The sequence below is a fragment of the Cornus florida genome, unplaced genomic scaffold, assembly GCF_030987335.1.
Source record: "Cornus florida cultivar Cherokee Brave unplaced genomic scaffold, ASM3098733v1 CherokeeBrave_3.0.0_Hap2_Chr07, whole genome shotgun sequence".
Taxonomy (NCBI): domain Eukaryota; kingdom Viridiplantae; phylum Streptophyta; class Magnoliopsida; order Cornales; family Cornaceae; genus Cornus; species Cornus florida.
Window position 1 is genome coordinate 20478570 of NW_026775577.1, and position 20793 is coordinate 20499362.

Genomic DNA, 20793 nt, shown 5'->3' on the forward strand with positions numbered 1-20793 from the left:
TTCTTGATCTTTTTAAAATTTTTTTTGCTCAAAAAAACTTTTAAGGCACTGTTTGTGTCAGCTAAATAGTGTCTTAACGGCTCTTTAGTTCAATTATTTTGAGGAAAAAAAAACAGAGACCAAAGCAAGCCAAAAATATGTTTTTTCCCTTTTTTTTCAAGCAAACAAAGCCTTGGAACAGTGCTCTGGGCTAAAACACTGTTGTGGCCTAGAATAAAAAAATTAAAACAAAACTGATGCAGGCCCACATGGCGGGCCCGCGGCTAGCCAAGAGGGTCGCGGAGGTGGGGCTTAATTTTTGGCGAGTCCATTGGAGGAGTCCAGTAGCGAAACTGACCCAGAATCGCCTAAAAAGGCCCGTGTTGAAGTTGCTCTAAAAAAGAGATATTTGGTAATATAGATAATGAATTATCATACGACTTCTTCAAAAAATGAAACTTATAGGGAACAATTGTATATGTGCTCGAAAATTTTAATTAATTAATATTAAACTCTTTTATTTACTATGATAATTTGTAGAATTTTTTTTTCTTCTTGTTGTCGGGTCATCTCCACTCGTATAATTTTATAAGTTCGTTATATCTTTCCCTTTTCTTGTTGTTGGTTGAGTATATTTTGACAAATAAAATGGGAGGTTTGTCATTTGTGTATGTTAACTAAACTTTCCTTATTTTTATGGTATTCATTGGCAATAACTTCAATATAAAGAACTAAAGCAGCAAAAAAAATAAAGCATTTCTTCTCTACAATTCGTTTCATTTGTATATGAAATAAAATTTTACATGTCATCCAATCTAATCCCATTTTACTAGACTTTGCAAATCTAATAATTTTTTTCTCGGACTCTTTTTTTATTTAAAATTTTTTTAGTCTAAGTAAAATCTTAAGCTTTTGCTTCACAAAGTTTTAAAAGCAGAGACACTTTTTTTTTTTTTAACGAAGTGTCACTTAGACCATCAGCTTTACCACTTTATCACGATCCTTTCTTTTTGTGACAATTATTATTAACTTTTATCGTCTCTGGCGCGTTTGTTTGAATATATATAAAATATTGTTTGAATATATATATATATATATATATATATATATTTTGTTTAGTATTTAATTGGTATAAAATATTTTAAAAAAAAATTAAAATATAACAAAATAATTTATTCATTAATTTATTACACCACAGCGAACGAAATCATTTTCAAATTTATGGAAGAGTGCAAGGAGGATATTCTAAGAGTGCAAGGACGATACCCTAAGTAATGATGATTTATTTGATTTAGTGCAGAATTATTTCGACAATGGTGTTCTAATTATGAAACTCCGCCAGTGTCTTGAAGAAATTTTAGAGAAATGTGAACGATTAGGTACAACGAGACAATCATGTAGATATAAAGTTTAATTATTTATTTATCTACTAGTTTAATATAAATAATCTCATATCAAACATTCCCTTGCAACATTTGGTGGGTTGATTGGTGAGTATATATAACATCAAGGATGGCTAAGATATATACAAGTGTCAACCATCTGATGATTGGAAGAATTCTAGAGAGTGGTTCTACAACATTCTCAAAATAATATCTCTCCTAGAAAGTGGTTCTACAACATCCTCAAAATAATATATATATATATACAATGTTAAATTACTTCATAGAGTTCTACTTCTTTACGCAACTCTATAAAACTCCAAACAATAAAATTCCAAACAAACTCATACTTGTGTAGAAAAATCTAAATTCGAAATTCTCAATTGTATAGACAAACTCAATTGTGTAAAAACAAGGTCCAGAATGTTCACACTTGTGTAGACAAATTCTGATTACTCCTGTACCGTGATTGGGTATTTTTTGTGCAAGACGTATAACGTTTACAAAGATGACGTGTCAAATATTGCATTCAAAAAATAACAAAAAAATCAGTAACTGCCAAGCGCTTGTCTGGGTTTGAATTGAGCTGAAAATAGGTGGGTCAATGTAAGTCAAGACTCATATTCAATCCGTTTAGAACGGATTAAAATGGGGCGGGTTAAAATATATAGGGTCAACCCGTTATGACCTGTGAACCCATTAATTATTATTATTAATATTATTAATTATTTTTTTAAAATTACATTTAAAAAATGTATAGGGTCAACTCGTTAAGACTCATATTGATGTTTTTTTAAAAAAATTTGACCCGTGAAACCCGATTGACCTATCCAAAATATTAATGTTTAAAAAATAAAATTTTCTTAAAAATTTTGATGTTTACAAACATGGAAAAGGAAAATGTAACTTGTATATTTGTAAAAATAAAAACAAAAAATTTGACCCGTGAAACACGCACGACCCACTCAAAATATTGATATTTTAAAAATAATTTTTTTTTTTTGAAAATTTTGATGTTTACAAACACGGAAAAGAAAAATGTAATTTGCATATTTGAAAAAAAAAAAAAAAAAACTGACCGGCCCAAAATATTGAAGTTTAAAAAATAATTTTTTCTTAAAAATTTCGATATTTACAAATATGGAAAATGAAAATGTAATATGTATAAAAAAAAATAAAAAAATTTGACCCGTGAAACCCGCCCAAAATACTGATGTTTTAAAAATAATTTTTTTTAAAAAAATTTGATGTTTACAAACATGGAAAAGGAAAATGTAATTTGCATATTGAAAAAAAAAAAAAATTATCTTTGACCCGTGATACCTGACTAATCCGTCCAAAATATTGATGTTTTAAAAATAAAATTTTCTTAAAAATTTTGATGTTTATAAACATAGAAAAGGAAAATGTAATTTGTATATTTGGAAAAAAAAAAATTGAACCTTGAAACCCGCCCAAAAAATTCAAACTGGGTCATGGACATAATCCATTTTGGGTAGAATTCGGGCTGGCCCAACCCAACCTGATTTCAAGTTGGGGTTGGGTTAGGACTGGGCTGGGTTGGGCCAGCCTAACTTACAACCCTTTGTGAGAGAGAATTTGAGATAGAGAGAAAAACGAGTTGAGTGCAATATAGAATAGATCTGTGTTGTGTGTCTATTATGCTATGGGTGAAATATGGGTAACTATATTCAACCTATCTTGACCCTCAAATTAAGTGGTTAAAAATTATCCAACTCATTTTTGGCCCATCTTAAATATGGTTCACCCATAACCATTAAAAAATGAGCGGATATAAGCGGGTTGATGGGTTGTGACCCATTTTGCCACCCCTACAAAAAACACACACACAAAGATTGGACCCATCACCCATGCTAACTTTTAACTTTCTATAAAGACAAAAATAAAACTTTCCTCTTTCAATAGCACTCTTGGGAGTACTTCTCACGAACCCAAGTCCACCGATTCTTCGAATCACTACTGTTGTTCTAGAAGAGTACGTGGTCGAATCGAGATTGGTTAAAGAAAAATATGGACACGTGGACATTGAAGGATCGATGGATGGTGGGACATTGTCGTTCCATGAGAGTGTTATCAACGGGCTTGATTTCTACTAAATGGTGTTGGACTCTCTACGTGGTAGCGACGGACGGAAGGAATGCAACGCCGTCGATGGAGGTGATGGGCCGGTGCGGGAATGAGCCTGGTGGTGTTGGGTCCATTTTGCAGAGTTTCACGTGGCAAGGCTACAGGCGCAGTGGTGCTGTGACGGCACGAGAGGGCACTCGTTGCCACGTTATCATGGACTTGTAGCTTGTAGTAGCTGTGTAGCATCTAGCTACAATTGATATATATATATATATATATATATATATATATATATATATATATATAGTCCTGATCTCTTGCTCCCCATGGAGTAAGAAAATTAATCCACACTTTTTATATAGACCGTTAGACTTTAACGGTCATTTTTTAAACTTACCTATAGCCTTTCCTTTTAATACAAAACCACTCTCACCCTATTTTTAGTTTCTATATTTAATTTTACCATTACCACCTACTATAACCATAAAAGGTAATTATCAAAATAAAAATAGAAACCTTTGAAAAAAAAAAACTAACACCGTATATTTTACAAAAAATTTGTTTTTATTTAAATGTTTCTTTGAAAGAAAAACAATACATGTATCCTTCAATTTTGCAACAACAGTATGATATTATAGTCTTTTCCTAAGAAACATCTTATTGTTCTCAGTATAAGTAAATTAATATACTTCTCTAGTATAAGTAAATTTACCAACAAATATACTGTAATGTTGTATTTTGGAATATCGAATTGATTCATTGGAATTGAAATTGAAGAAAATTTCATTTAAAGTTTGAACAAAAGTTCTTTCTATTTCAATTTGAAGTTGGCCATTTGGTGAAATTCATTAATGAATCTGTGAATTTGTGAGTTTAACTATGGTGAGACTGTAGAATCCACCTTAGAAACAACAAAGTAACCAAAAAAAAAAAAAAATGTGTGAAGCTCTTCTCACAACCTTATCCATGGAGAGTAATTATTTGTCTACACTTTTGTCCATGGATTCAAATTCAGCCACGTATAAAGAAATGGAGAGAGAGTTGAATCGAGCCATTAATCTATCCTGACCACCGGATATAACAGTAGATAGTAATGATAAAATTAAATATAGAAACTAAAAATAGGGTGAGAGTGGTTTTATGTTAAAAGAAAATACCATAGGTGGGCTTGAAAAATGGTGGTTAGATTTAATCTAATGGTGTATATAGAAAGTGTGTATTAATTTTCTTGCTCCATAGGGAGCAAGAGATCAGGATTCCCTAAGCATTTTGATGTCATTTGTTTCTGAGCTTCAAATTTTTTAAAAATTCGTTGTACAATTGAAAACTATTTTTATGGGCATAAGTTATATGCTTTCGGCGAAACTGCCGGCTGATCTTCTGACACCGAAAACCTTGATCTGGCGGCGAGGAGGGATCGGACGACCGGCTCGACTCATCGTAGTCATCGTTGGGGGATGCGCCACAGAGAGCGGTATGGGTAGGTGTGGTGGCGGCGGCAACCGACGACTCTTACGCCTGTTAAGCCGGTGTTGGTGGTGGTGTTGTAATGTGTATTATATATAGGTAAAATTAAATATAGAAACTAAAAATAGGGTGAAAGTGGTTTTGTATTAAAAGGAAAGGCATAGCTGGGATTGAAAAATGACCGTTAGATTTAATCTAACGGTCTATATAGTAAGTGTGGATTAATTCTCTTACTCCATGGGGAGCAAGAGATCAAGACTCATGCTTAGGATACTATATATATATATACACACACACACACACTGTAATATATATTTGTATTTATTATATTAAATAACTCATTGAATTCATGAATCAGTTTAATTTTTTTGAAACCCAAAATTTTTAAAAATCTATGCTAATCTACATTCATGAACTGATTGGATCCACACAAGAATACTTAGTTATGAATTATGGTATTGATCGGATAGATTAAAAAATCAACCCAAACACAAGAACCCAATCAAATCGAATCAAATTTATGAATAAAATAAACTCCCAACACAAGAGAGATGCTGCTTAGACGTGTTTAGTTTAGCTATTCAATATATAAATATATGAGGAGAAAGGGCTGTGCAAAATCTGGGTTTAAGGGAGAGTCCGTGGATTGGTAGTGGGTTTGAGAGGCGATGATTGTGTGGGTGGTGGCAGCAATTGATGATTGGGATTGTGTGGGTGGTGGTGATGGCAGCAATTGGTGATCGGTTGGGATTAGGCAGGTTCTGGCAGTGGTGGCGATGGGTGGTGGCGGTGGCGGCGATTATGTTGTGATGTGTGTGTGTGTGTGTATATATATAGAGAGAGAGAGAGAGAAAGGAATAAGGGTTTGGGTTTGGGTTTAATCCAAGGGCATTTAAGGTAATTAAAATATCAATTTTATATCAAAGGATAATAAAGTCAATTTACTACTGTCAGGTCTCTTTTACATTTTTTAAACTTGAAGGTATGTATTTATCCAAAAAATAGATAACTTTTATTTGTGTGTCATTTTGTCAAAGGGTGTGGCTGTACTTAAATTACCCTAAAAGTTGAAATTGCTATTACATTTGTAAGGTAACTTTTCTTTCTTCCCCTTCAGATTGGGCGAATAAAAAAACTTTCCAAACATGGATTAGCAGATGTTTCATCCCTCCTTTTTATTTTTTAATTTTTCCAACCAAATAAGGAGAGCTGCTTTTATCTCTCCTTTCTTTCATCCTTCCTTCCACCAAACATAGCATAAACAAAAAATAAAGAATTATACCAATCATTCAAATTACATGGTCTATGACTATATGATCCGACCAATCACAACTCAACAGAAATATACAAAAAAAATTATTATATGATTTGGGACCTAAGTCACACAATTCGTCCAAAGTGGTCCACTCTCAAGCTCCGCACGCGAATTCGTACAAAATTTGCACAAAATTCGCAAATTTAATTTTTGCAATTCGCGTCAAATTCGCGATTTCCATACAAATTCACTTTATACAGCTAAATTTGTTATAGTTGGAACACCTATATTACTATATATGCATTTATTACTTACATTATTAATTACTTAAACTGCATGTGTCCCTGGCTAAATTTGTTACGGTTGGAACACCTATATTACCATATATGCATTTATTACTTACATTATTACTCAATATATATATTAATTACTTAAACTACACGTGTCCCTGACTGTATAGCATTGCTATACTACCATACATACATACATACATACATATACATATATATATATATATATATATATATAACACATGTTTGAAAATATACCATTACAAAACTTTCCAATTTGAGAATATTAAAAATAAACCACGCATCTATCTATTAGTGAGAAAAATTAGCTTGTTTATTATATATATCATTAATGGAATAAAAACTAATGAATATATTTGCATATAAATTTAAATAAATAAAAAATAAAAAATATATATGTCATGATCTTATATAATTTTATTTAAACTTAATATACAGACACTCTCAAGACGCTCGCGCTTTAAAAAAATTTAGATTTTAACGCTTTCACAGTCTCGCTTTTTATTTTCTTTATTCTATTTTGTCATTAATCATTAGGCATTACTAGTACAGTATTATTTATTGAAGTCCAATTTAAAGAAACTGGGTTGTGTAGGCTTGGTGCAACTTTATATGTACGTATACTTGTTCCTCACACAAATAACTTGGTCTTCAAATAGACTTGATTTCCAAAGCATAGTAGATACAAAATGAAAAATATAATATAATATTATATAAGAAAAGATAATTCTAGAAGAATATATATATATATCATGTATACGTATATTTTCTCCTGAAAAATATTTTAACCTTAACCTATTAAATCATTAGAAAAAGATCAAGTAAACTCGATATATAAATTAAGTTGCATAATAAAAATATTTTTGTAGATCTAACTAAATAAATCTTCAATCGATCGATCGAGGTATGCATTGGTTCGATCGATTTCATCAACTTGTTCTGTCAATCGAAGTTGTGATGGTGTCAATCGATCGAGAAGTGATGAGTTCGATCGAGACAGCTACAACTTGCTATTTTCGACTTTCTTACATTGTGATAGACTTAAAATAATTATGCACTTGTTTAAAATATTATAAAACGTGCAAGAAGGATCTAAAAATATATTTTCTTGATGCATGCTCATTTATAGTGATTAAGCTAACTTATAACTCAACAAAATAGTGTATATGCAATCTTCTAGAAAATATTTCCAAGATGCTAAGAATATGCTAAAATATCAACATGAAAATTATTAACATTTTTAGCAAAACTAAGTCTTAAACAATATTTACCTTTTTTGGTGGGATCCATCACTCCACTCACATAAATTGAATTCAAAACTGTCGAATTGGTTTAAAAAATAAAAACTTAGTAGTAAATTAAAAAATAAAAATAAATTATAACACATGCAGTAGACTGCTAAGTGCTAACTAAATCCTTCTCAAGCATCTTCAAAGAACTATACCACTCTCATCACTGTTGTCACCATCTAAATTCCTATTGAAACTATTTTTAACACAATCTCTGACTATGTCCATTCAACAACAATACCACATTCCATAGTAAGTGTGTATATCATACCGTATATATTTATTTCATTAATTTTTTAACGAAGATTATAAAAACAGCCCAGCTTAAAACGGGTTAGTTTGATGTTTCTTTGGTGTGTGTAAAGCAGGTTGGTAGAAGATAGATGGATAGAAAGATTTGACAAATTAAAATTTGGAGACTGCCTGGCTTCCGGCGGTGTGTTTGCATTTTGGCCCATTTCAAGATATTCATTGTTATTCTTATTCGATATCCTTTCACAATCAATTATTGTAATTGTTTTAATAAAATATATATAAAAAATCAACCATATAAAAAAAAATCAACCCTACTTCATCCCTTTAAAAATGCAATTTCTAACCCACGTGTCATAATTGTTTTTTTATTCTCTATAATTTATCCATTTTCATTATTTTTATAATATACTGTTTGAGAACTTAATGGCTGGAAAACAATAGGTGTTGCACTATATCAGACAATCAATTATATCATAATTTGGTAGGGAGAGATTGAATACTATGCCTACGTACAACAGTTGCAATGATATTCATCCTCACCTGGGATACCAACAACACTAGACAAACTTCATTCCACACACCTCTGGTAAAGCAGCTCAGAATAAATTAATTTAGTTTACTCCAATATTCCAAATTATCACCGTTTCTTTCACAAATTTCTCAACTTTTTAAATCGTGCGCGTGATAAATAAATGAGTAGAATTTGTAATTGAGAGAATCCTCTCTAAATTGAAAGATAAATTGAATAAGTTGAGCTGGATGCTATTTTGAAGCATATGACAACAAAAAAATCGATTATGTTAGAAAGTTAAAATGCTTGTCATCATATTAATTGCATTTGTACATGAATCATGAAGGTGACATGTTATTACAACTAATTTTGTCACGAAAAAATGTGAGCCTAAGGAATCACTTTTGCTTATATATATATACACGCACACTAACTAGATGAAATGAAAAATGTTTGTAATTTTTTTTTTTATTATTTCTTTAATAGTTTTTTTTTTGTTTTAATGATATTTATGATTTGAGCAGATGCCTCGATATTTCAGTGGGTTAGTGCCTCCAGTAAATTTTGAAGTGTCAGACTTCAACTCTCTACATTCATTAATTTAACTTCTAACCATTCTTATCTTATAAACAATTAATTTCAACTGAAGTGCATACTTTAACTTTAAAAATATCATTACATAACTTTTCTTATTTCCAAAGAGTTATCTCCGTTCACCTCGCAAGTGACATTCCAAAACTATTTCAGCCTATATATTGAAAATTTGTCTACTAGAGAGAATTCTAGAAGAGAAGAGTTTTGTGAATATCACATATCAACCCTGTGACTTCAACTTGGAAATAAATTAAATTAAAAATTTCATACGAAGTTTTTATTAAAATAACAATAAATTTGGTTTATTTCAATGAATAAACTAAAATACTCTTTACACTTATATTTCGATACATGTATATACTTTTTGCAATTATAAGAGCGTAAAAACCATTTTAATTGATCATAACATCTAGCAAAATTCTCCTTACACGCATACGATTTAAAATACATTCCATAAAATACATACTAATAGATAAATTTAAAAGACCGGGTCCAATTGTAAATTGTTTCCCTCAAATAGGTGAATATGGAAGAGACTAGTAGATTTTTTGAAAATAAATTGTCAGAGTAAAAAATAACTTGAAGGAGAATAAATAGAGTCAAATTTTGCTATATATTTATTATTTATAAATAACAAATTTATAATTATGATCTAATTTTAGTGTTTCTAACCATATGTCTTTTTTTAGTATGAAGTATTGTACAAGAGGTGCTTTAATTTATTTTAGTGAAGATTCTTATTAATACGGAATATTAGCTCAAATGGAAGTCTATCCGACATGAAAGTCCAAAAATTTGGATAGACTACCCGTAGATGGGAAAATAACCATTTCTATGTGGAATAACTTTCATGATAGAAGGGTTTTCATTGAATTAATCCACCAAATGTCAAATAGATCAGGACCATCTAATAATTTCTCCCTTGATGGAGGAAAAAGGAAATCAATTCCCTAGGGCATGTTTACTAACAGGAATGATTCCTGTTTTTTATTGTCAATTCTTAAAATGTGAAGTAAAAAGTAAAAATTATGTTTATTAATATAATTTTACTTTTCATATTTTAGAAAGTAATTTCATATTTAATGAAGGAAAGAGAAAGTGAGGGTTTGATACTTTTTCTATTTTCTTCACCGTACCCAGGAAATACTTTTAGTATTTGATACTTTTTCTATTTTCTTCACCGTACACAGGAAATACTTTTAGGCTATGTTTGGTAGGATGGGTTTGAAGGGGGAGGATAACATTAGTTATAAGGGAAAGGGAAGGAAAGGGAAGGGAAGGATAAGTTTAATCCTCAATCGTGTTTGGTTGATTAATGAAGGAAAAGAAAGAGAAGGATAACAATAATGTTTGGGAAAAGAAAGGAAAGGGAAGGATAATAAAAAATTTACTTTTATGCCCTTTATATATTTTAAAAGATAAATTTTTAGATTTAAATATGCAACAATATTTTTGCCCCAAGATTCGGTTCTAAGGCTCAGTTTGGTAACAAATGCCACATTCATCTTCTCTTTCCAAATCAATATTTCAAAACTCAACAGCACTTAACTAATTTATGCAGTGGTATTGAGGCTAAGCAGCCCAACTTTGCCATGAGAAAATCTGCTCGTGTGCAGCTGATTAAGAATGGGAAGAAGATCGCTGCATTTGTACCCAATGATGGTTGCTTAAACTATAGTCTCCTCAATATAGTTTAGTGTAGATCTTCTTTAATGTATCAAATCTTATAAAAGAAGCCGGCTCAAGTAAAAGTGGAGGAGGCTCCAATATGAATGGAGCAGGCTCTACTTTAAGTAGAGGAGGCTCCAATATGAGTAGAGCAGGCTCCCAATTACTAGATCTTCCTTCAAGCAAGTAACAACAGAGAAAAGTAAAAAAATGATCATTAATTTAATCTTTAAATTTGGCTTCTTACTTTTTTGGGTGAGAGGGGTTTGATCACAAATGTAATCAATGATGATCAACAACATAAAACAGTAAGTTAGGTTCTTTCTGACTTTATTTTAAAAAAAAAAAAACTTAACAACCCAAGGCATGAAGTGGATCGAACATACAGATCCACCAATTTCTTGCAAATACCATATCTTCAACTGAAAAGAATCAAAGACGCCAAAAGATTCTATAGTGAATTATGTTTGTGCTAATTTCGACTAAAAATTAAGAGCAGGAATATATATAAATTGAAGAGGGAATTTCATGGATTTAACATACCAGTGAAGGAACCCATCATATGGAAGAATTCGCCCAAAGCAAGATGAAGTCTCCTAAGTCAGTTTGCTCTCTGGAATGTTTCAATAATGACCCCAAATTAGGAAGTGCCGAGATATAATGGGAATAGGACACTTGAAGGGAGCCGGCTCAACCATGATCATGGAGCCGGCTCTTATGGGTTTTTGAGAGGTGCCGAGTGAAATAGGAAGGATGTAGATGAGTGGAGCCGGCTCCACATTTTTTTTGGAGCCGCCTCAAGTAGTTGCTGGAGCCGGCTCTCTTGGGCATTTGAGAAATCCCGAGAGTTGGTGTATGCAGGCCAATAAAGGAGCCGGCTCAACCTATTTCTAGAGGCGGCTCTTCTTGGAGATGCCGAGAGCATGGATTTAGGAAATTTAAGGAGCCGTTACAAACCTTTCCCTTCTATCTCTATCATCAACTTCCTCCTCCGGCACAGAGACCATGCATTGAACCCACTTCCCCTTCTCTCTCTCCCATACGTGAACCCACTTCCCCCTTTTCTCTCTCCTATTTCTTCTTATACCAGTGAATTTTGGCGCCTTTGTTCCACACTGAATATACGCCTTCCTTTGTTCCCGCGCTGAATACAGGCTCTAATATGAAGAGCAAATTTGAGGGTAAAATTGGCCTAACAAATATTTTGTATGCCATTGCCTTCCCTTTCCTTCCTTATCCTCCCAATTTTGGAAGGTTAAAAAATTACTGTACGTTGCTTATAAATAACCCTCCAAACCCCTCCCTCTCCTTCCCTTTCCCTCCACTAACTTTACCCAAACACAATTTTTTTATTACCCTCCGTCCCCTTCCCTTCCCTTTCCCTTCAAACCCATCATACCAAACTGACCCTTAGTATTTGATACTTTTTCTATTTTCTACACCTACATAGGAAATACTTTCACTGTAACATTTTACTCGCCCATATTCCTCTCCCTCTGTGTCATCTCACCCCACCATTCTCACCCAACCATCATCACCCATGTCATCTCCCTCTCTGTCATCATCATCTCATCCCTCCCACCGGTGACGATGGATGACACCACCCACCATACTTTCTATCAGTATATATCTCTCTCTATCTGGACAAAGACTCTTCTCTCATACACATCAAACCCCATCAAATAATATACCCAAATCAACCATCTCTCTCCTTTCTGATACACATCAAAACCCACCACAACCATTTAGCGAAGGTTTAGGAGCACATGAGGGATGTCTGTTATGGTGACTTTGGTGGCGATTGCGACGAGAGCCAAGCTCGAGGATGCGGAGGCGGCGGCCTTGTCCTTGTAAGGAGGAGATCGAGGGGGCCGGAGCTGTGTTGTGTTGGTTTTCTGATCTATATTCTTGGCCATTTTTTTCAAAAGAGAAGGAAGGAAGGTTTTGTTGCTGGTTGATTACAGTTGATTTCATAAATCAAACATTTGCAATATGCCCACTCCAATTCCTGTGTGAGTTTATCAATCTGGGTTGAAGTTTTTAAGAATTTGGTAAGATGATGTAGCAGGTTTATCTGAGGATGTGAGCTTGGTGGATACAAACCTGTGCTTTGAATTTAGAAACCAAAATTAAAATAATAATTATTAAACTTACTTCCTAATTTCTTGTTTTCAAAATATTGAAAACATAAAATATTATTAAACATGATTCTACTATGTATTTCAGTTTTAGGAATGAGAATTATAATTTTACTTTTGAAGAAAGCAAAAATAAGAAAATGAAAGCGTTAGTAAACAGGCCAGGTGAATGCAACTATCATTATCCCTTTTATAAAGGAAGAGTTGGGCAACTCAAAAGGTACGTTAAAAAATTCAATACAAAGCCTTTCTTTGACTTACAATGGCTCAAGTACTAACTTGACCATCGGAGTGTATCTGGCCGGCATCACGTCGGTCATCACTTCTTTTTTGTTTTGCAAGAAATGCTCAGTTTCGAATCATGCAGATTTTTACAACAATAGTTGGTGCCGTATGTAGGAATGTATATTGAGTTGTGATCCGATCTTAATGCCGGCAACAATTTTTTATAAATTTTCCAATACTAAAAACATGACTGAAGAAAATTGCTGGCGATTGTGGACGCGTCACTAGAAGGGAATTTTGTTGTAAATGAGGCTTTCAAATTCTTGCGATTGGTCTCCTTTGCAGCTAATAAATGCAAAACTCTGGCCATGATGTCTACTGTGTGGTGATTCTGGTGAAGATGCTTACAGGAGACATGGATGTGGATGGACAAAAGTAATTAAGACCAAGCCTAATTTCTGATTTAATGGGTCTCGGCATAAAAAGAATACAACATATTATCTGCTTTATATTGTCTTACCATATAAGAAAAAGCTCTTTGTTTTGCCTTGGCAGATTAATTGACAGACCAATGAAGAAGAATATAATAAAACAGACCTATGGGTCAATAGAGTTCCACTCAACTGAAGGGTACATACATTCATCCACAGGCGGACCTAAGGGTGGGCGAAGGTGGGCTTCAGCCCACCCCAAAAAACCATACTACTTTAAGTCCATCCCAAAATATATATATATTAATGGTAGCTCATCCCAAATTAGTCCAATTCAAAGTTAGCCCACCCTATTCAGAAATGCTGAATCTGCCCATGCATTCATCTTGCAGTACAATGAACACCATCCGTCACAATAATACAATCCTTGATCCTCGTCTGCCATCACGATAGTCAGCGAAGTCTCTGATCAAAGGTATCAACTGCATAGTATTGTGCTCATATTTGCAGTACTTTAACAGCCTAACAGTGTTGTGCATCTATTTGCAATGATAATATATGTTGCATGTAGTATTGTGCATCTATTTGCATATATATTTCGTGTACACCTAGTGCATTTATTTGCAATGATAATATATATTGCAGGCTGGAAATCCCAAAGTGGTTTGTTTTTATACATACAAGCAGTCATGAAGTATCACTACCATGCAAGTGATAGTGTGATACCATGTAAAAATGCTTTATAAAGGCTGGTATTGATTTTTTTTTTTTTTTTGGTTAAAAAAGGCTGGTATTGTTACTTTCAAGTAAACAACATTGCTGTTCAAAAATATAAATTATATATACACTATTGCAATATTTAAGTAGTAGTATAAGTGTTACTCCTATATTAGGGACTTTGGATTGGGACATATTCCGGCCAATGCTTCCCAATAAAGTTAAAGAACTTTTTCTAGTGTTTTTATTTCAATTTTTTTTACATAAATTAATAGTTGTAATTCAATATTACATGTTCGTCTTTCAAGTAGAAAGTAAATATAGTCTTCATAAGAAAAATGCAAACATGTGATTTTTTTGTTTAACTAAAATAAAATAAATCAGTTAAAAGACTGATTTAGAGTGAAATATATGCATAAAGATATTTCAGTCTTTTTTTTTATGTCTACACGATCAAGTGTCATGAGATGGAAGGGTGCATTTTGACAAGTTTTGAAAACTTGAAAGCTTTATTTTGCACAAATAATAGGTTATGCTTTGTTTGGTTGGAGGAATGAAAAAATGGATGGAAAAGATAAGGAGAGGGATAGATGAGGAATCCCCAGGGAAGTGAACGAGTCTCTCCCATTTTTTGTTTGGTTGAATAGAATGGATAGTAGAAATGATGGATGGAGTGATACATTTTTTTTTTTGAAAGGAATGGAGAGAGAATTTTTATATTCTTCTTACTAATATATCCTCACTATATAAAATAATCAAAGGTAGATATCCATTTGAATTTTTTTTTTGGAAAAAGTTAAAATTATAATTGTATATTTGTGTGTAATTCATTTTCTTTCTCCTCTCTTTCCCCCAAAATTGGGTGGATAGAAAAACATGAAGAACTGCTTCATCCCTCATTGCCTCCTCCCTCTCTTCCTTTCTCTCCAACCAAATACGAAAAGTTTTATCCATCCCTCCTCAATCCTTCCCTCCAATCAAACATGGCATTAGAGTATTTTCTGAAATTTTGAATAGTTCAGAGAAGTTTTGTGCAATTTGGACCCTATCTCTCAAGTTAATTTAAAATTTTTGTATAGATTTCTTTTCTTCTTCTTATTTCTTATACTCTCCCATCCGTGTTATGTACTATAGGCTAGATACTATGGGCTACATTTGATTACCTCTTGTCAATTGGGTTATTTGCGCTGTGGATCACAAGCCTGTATGTGGTTAAATTGGGCTAGGCTTTCATCGTGTTCAAGTAGAGCTTATTGTCATGTATTTTTGTCCCACACCACTTAATCTTTTAGGTTAGATTGTGAAGCACCTGACCAGTGACATTATCTTAATGGACTAACCTTTAAGCTTGATCTTGTTAATGACTTACTATATTTTTGAGTGATTTAGAGCATCTCTAATAGACTCTCTAAAATTAAGCTCTTCGAATTTGGCACATCAACATTTTTCAATAGCCACATCGGCATTTCTCATAGCCACGTCAGCATTTTAGAGTATCCAAATTTTAGCCATCACAAGTACTCCAATGGTGCATTTTCGCTCTCCAAAAATATTAATATTTTAATATTTTTAAAATTGTAAATAAATTATTTTTTTCTATTTGTTAGGGGAAAAAAATTGTTTGATTAGCCAATATAGCCATTAAACAGTACAACATTACCTAAAACGGATATAATGTCAATAGGAACATTAAAATTTTTGAAAAGGAAAAAAAATTCATTTTTTCCAACTTTTTAAAATTTTTTTTGGGCTCAAAAAAGCCTTTAAGGCACTGTTTGTGTCGGCCAAACAGTGCCTTAACGGCTCTTTAGTTCAATTATGTTGAGGGAAAAAGAAAAGGGCAAAAAAATGCAAAAAAAAAATTGATTTTTGGAATTTTTTTAACTGCCAAACACGCCCTTAAATGTATTCTGGGCTACAGTGTTGCTGGGCTATAGTATTCCTGTCCACAAAAGTTAAAAATCCAAAAAAGGGCAGGCTTGCACGTCAAAAGCCTGCAATCGCTAACTGGGTCGCGAAAAAGGGCGACCCATTCCGCAACCCAAAACATGGGACTTATTGTTTGGAGACTCTATTCTAAATTCTGGCCGTTGGAATTGCTCTTAGATGATAGCTATATAGGGCAGGTCCACTTAAAATTCTATATTTATGGCTTCTACTAAAAGCATCTTTAGCAAGCATTGAATTTTATCGAATTAAATATTAGATATTGAAACTTCTTCTTAGTGGTGTTCAGACCTGTGATATTTTATTTTGATCTCCACCTCCATCAAATTTGTCAAAATTATTTTATTATGATCTGAAAAGTAAAGCACCGAGAAGACCGGGGGTGTTCAAACTTGCTGAATGTAAATAACAAAACTGCTAAAAAAAAATCAGTTTCTGTTACTAATAGTTATGCAAGATCTTTATTGCAATTTATCGGGGAAAAAATATATCCATCCTTCTACCAAACATAACATAAGAAGAAAAAATAATTTTACCACCCATTCAAATTACATGGTCTATGACTATATGATCCGACCAATCAGAACTCAAAAGAAGTACACAAAAAATAATTATTATATGATTTGGAACCTAAGTCACACAATTAGTCCAAAGTGGCCCTGTTCTCAAGCTCGCACGCGAATTTAATTTTTGCAATTCTCGAAATTGTTTTCCTAATTCGCAATTTTCATACGAATTCACTTTATATAGCTAAATTTGTTATAGTTGAAATACCTATATTACCATATATGTATTTATTACTTACGTTATTACTCAATATAATATATTAATTACTTAAATTGCACCTGTGCCTAGCTGTATAGCATTGCTATACTACCATATATATATATATATATATATATATATATATATAATACATGTTTGAAAATATACAACTACAAAACTTTCCAATTGGAGAATATTAAAAATAAACCACGCATCTATTAGTGAGAAAAATTAGCTTGTTTATTACATATATCATTAATGGAATAAAAAATAATGAATATATTTGCATATGAATTTAAATAAATAAATAAATAAATACAAAATATATATGCCATGACCTTATATAATTTTATTTAAACCTAATATATAGACGCTCATGCTTTAAAAAAATTAAGACTTTCGCGCTCTCGTTTTCACTCCCACCCTATGCGACTTAGTTTGGGACTACATGATTTTGACCTATCATAATTCAATACATCATCAAAATATACAGGGAAAATTATTACATAGTTTGGGACAATTATAAAATTTTATTTTCTTTATTCTATTTTGTCATTAATCATTATGCACTAGTATAGTATTTTTTTTATTGAAGTCCAATTTAAAGAAAGTGGGTTGTGTAGGCTTGGTACAACTTTATATGTATGTGGGCTGCAATAAAAGATGTTTTGATATATATAAAAGTTGTCTAATTAAATGATATTTTATTAGTTTTTTTTATGTTAAATACAAGTAAATGTAGGGTCTTACTTTTTTATATGTTGCATAATTGACAAATTAATCCTCAAAAAAAAAAAAAAAAAAAAATTACAGTATCTATACTTTAAATAAGCACAATAAAAAGATAAACTCTTTAAAAGAAGTATCTTCAAAAAGTAAATAAGAAATAATTATATAGATAATTATGTGACTTTTAAAAATTTAGAAAAATACATGGAATTTCTGTAAAATAAATGCAGTTTCCCGAAAAGAGGCTAGCAGAGAGGAGGAGGAGATGCCACCATTGCTGCCTACAATGGTGAGTTAGACTGAGGTGATGAGAGACGGAAACTCACATTATCGGCATCTCCAAGAAGGCAGGAATATCCAAGTGTCTATTAACCCACAAGATTCCACCAAATAAATTAACTCACAATCCTTCTTCAAACTGGGATCGTTTAAGAAAATAATAAGACATAAAAGCATCAAATCAAAAACCAGAACTCTTTTTGGAACCAATCCTAGTGGAAATTATGATTTAAATTTTTTTAAAAAATCTCAAAATAAATAAATAAATTTTGTGTTTACGCTCCAAACACAAACTATCAATTTTTCAACCCAAGAGGTATATGTAATGTTTACCAACCCACGTGACTTTTAGGATAGGTTGTCGAACGCATCAAGCCATTAAAAAAACCAATAAAAGGTTATGTCACATTGCACGACAAACCAACCATGATGTGGTTGTCTACATGATTTCACCATTGCAAAATGTTCTACATTTATGTAGGGTTGTATATATTTGTTTAGAATTTTCTTTAAAAAATTGGACTAATAAATATCTAGATATTTAGTTGTTAGATCTGTATTCTTCAATCTTCCTAGCAATAGATAACCCTTGTATATAAAGCAACCATTAAGCAACCAAAGTTCAAAAGTCGTGAAATATAATCCTTCATTAGGCAGGCCAAGAATCAACTTTTGAAGGTTCCGTTGCTCACTCTTGACTCACTGTGAGAGGTCACAACTAACAGTGTTTTAATGAGTAAAAATTGAATTTAATTTGTGCTCGGATTCATTTGTGAATTATTCATTGATTATCGGATTGACAAATATTCTTAGGTTGTGTTCGATTGCACAAGATTAAAATTGAATTGGACTTTCAATTTTATGTAACTGAAATTCTAACAGGTTCAATTTCAAATACACTAGACCAATTTTAGAATTAATGTAGAATTGAATAACAATTTTAATTTTTTTTAGCATTCATTTGGAATTGAAATTTAAAAAATTATTTTAATTTACAAAAATAAATATGTCTTTTGTCCTACAAGACCTACAAGACCGGATAAATTAAACTAACAAGAAAAAAAAGAAATTTTTTTTTTTAAAAAAAAGAGCTTTCTAATTTTCTCATACTGGATTTTTATATAGATAAACTTTATACTATATACTAGAATGAACAGTGGTGCACCTCGGTTGATACGATTTTGGTTAAGCAAGGTAACAATGGGGTGTCTTTAATTTCAAATTCACTCTCTTTTTCTTCTACTAATTTTCTTTCAAAGATACTAACAAAACTCAAGAAAAAGTAACAGTTAGAATGCATCCGCAAGTGGTATATATATATATATATGCCAAAAGAGCCATTAGAGATTTGAACTTCTTCTTGTGACTCTTAAAATGGAAAAAATCACAATACAAGCTTAGTTAATAAACTCAACCAAAAAAAAGTGATGCCCTTCATAATGAATTTATATATTTGGAATCAATTTTCAGATTCATGACTAAAAAAAATGGGATCTAAACAAAAAAAAAAAAAAGTCCTTTTAACAACATAGAACATAACACTAGTATAACTTTCATTATCAATAACAAGAGGATCATAACAACTATGTAGAAAGATCTAATAAAAATTGCTCATCAAAATTAAGTGCCTTAGACCATCAGCTTTACCACTTTATCATGACTCTTTCTTTTTGTGACAATCATTATTAACTTTTAGTGTCTTAGACTCTGCTTGTTTGAGTAAAAAATATTTTTTTTTTGTTTTTAGTGTGGTTGTCGTAAAATAATTAAGAAGAAAAAAATATTAAAATATAACAACATAATTTATCAAGTGGCCTTTCATCTTGATGGCCAGCGCCCAATGGAAAAGGGTTCTATTTCAAATGACTTATTTGTTATGGATTCTTGTCCCATGTTGGATTCCAGCGGAGAAGGTCTAACGATACCGTTTTGAAGAGCCGATGCAAAATTCGTTATATGTGCATGGAACCAAAATTGCACCGTGTCATTTGACGCACCCAAATGACCACAAAAGGAGATCTTCTTCCAAATCCAATAACAAAGTTTCACTTTTCGTTGGATTGGCATCAACCCTCTTCAATGCACTACAAAATACATGGTCAAGGTGCAGTGGAGAGGGTTGATATTTTTTGAAAAACGAAGCATCTAACAAGAGAGATGTGAGTGCAGTAGTTGTCCATAAGAAATTATGTAGTCAATTATAATTTGACATACGAGTAAAAAATTATATAAAATTAAAACATTAACTTATGTATCGAACTGTGATTAACCAAAAATAAAAAATTATATAAAATTAAAACATGAACTTATGTATCGAACTGTGAGTAACCAAAATTATATAATAATTTTTTGTTCCCCGTGAGCATATGAACTCTGGTCTTGTTAAATAATGAGGTCAAACAATCAACTTAATGGACAAACAAACAAACATAATGTGTTTGATTGTATAATAACATGCCTTAAATTCTATATGGTGTGACTAGGATGGATCTAAGTTTGAGATTTTTCTTATTCAATTCATTAATCTTATTATTAGTTCCGGTTTAAATTTTGAGTTCAATGATTTATCCTAATTTATCATTTATCATCACTAAAAATACTTCGTTTGTTTCCATGTAAATTATTTTTATTTTTCAAAAAATAAAAATATCATCCAAATAAAACCTAGTACCCATGAGTCTTCCATCCATTTACCATCTAAAGTATTTCCCAAAAGATCATTAATTTAATAAACTTGTACAATGTTAGATCTATGCATGTTCA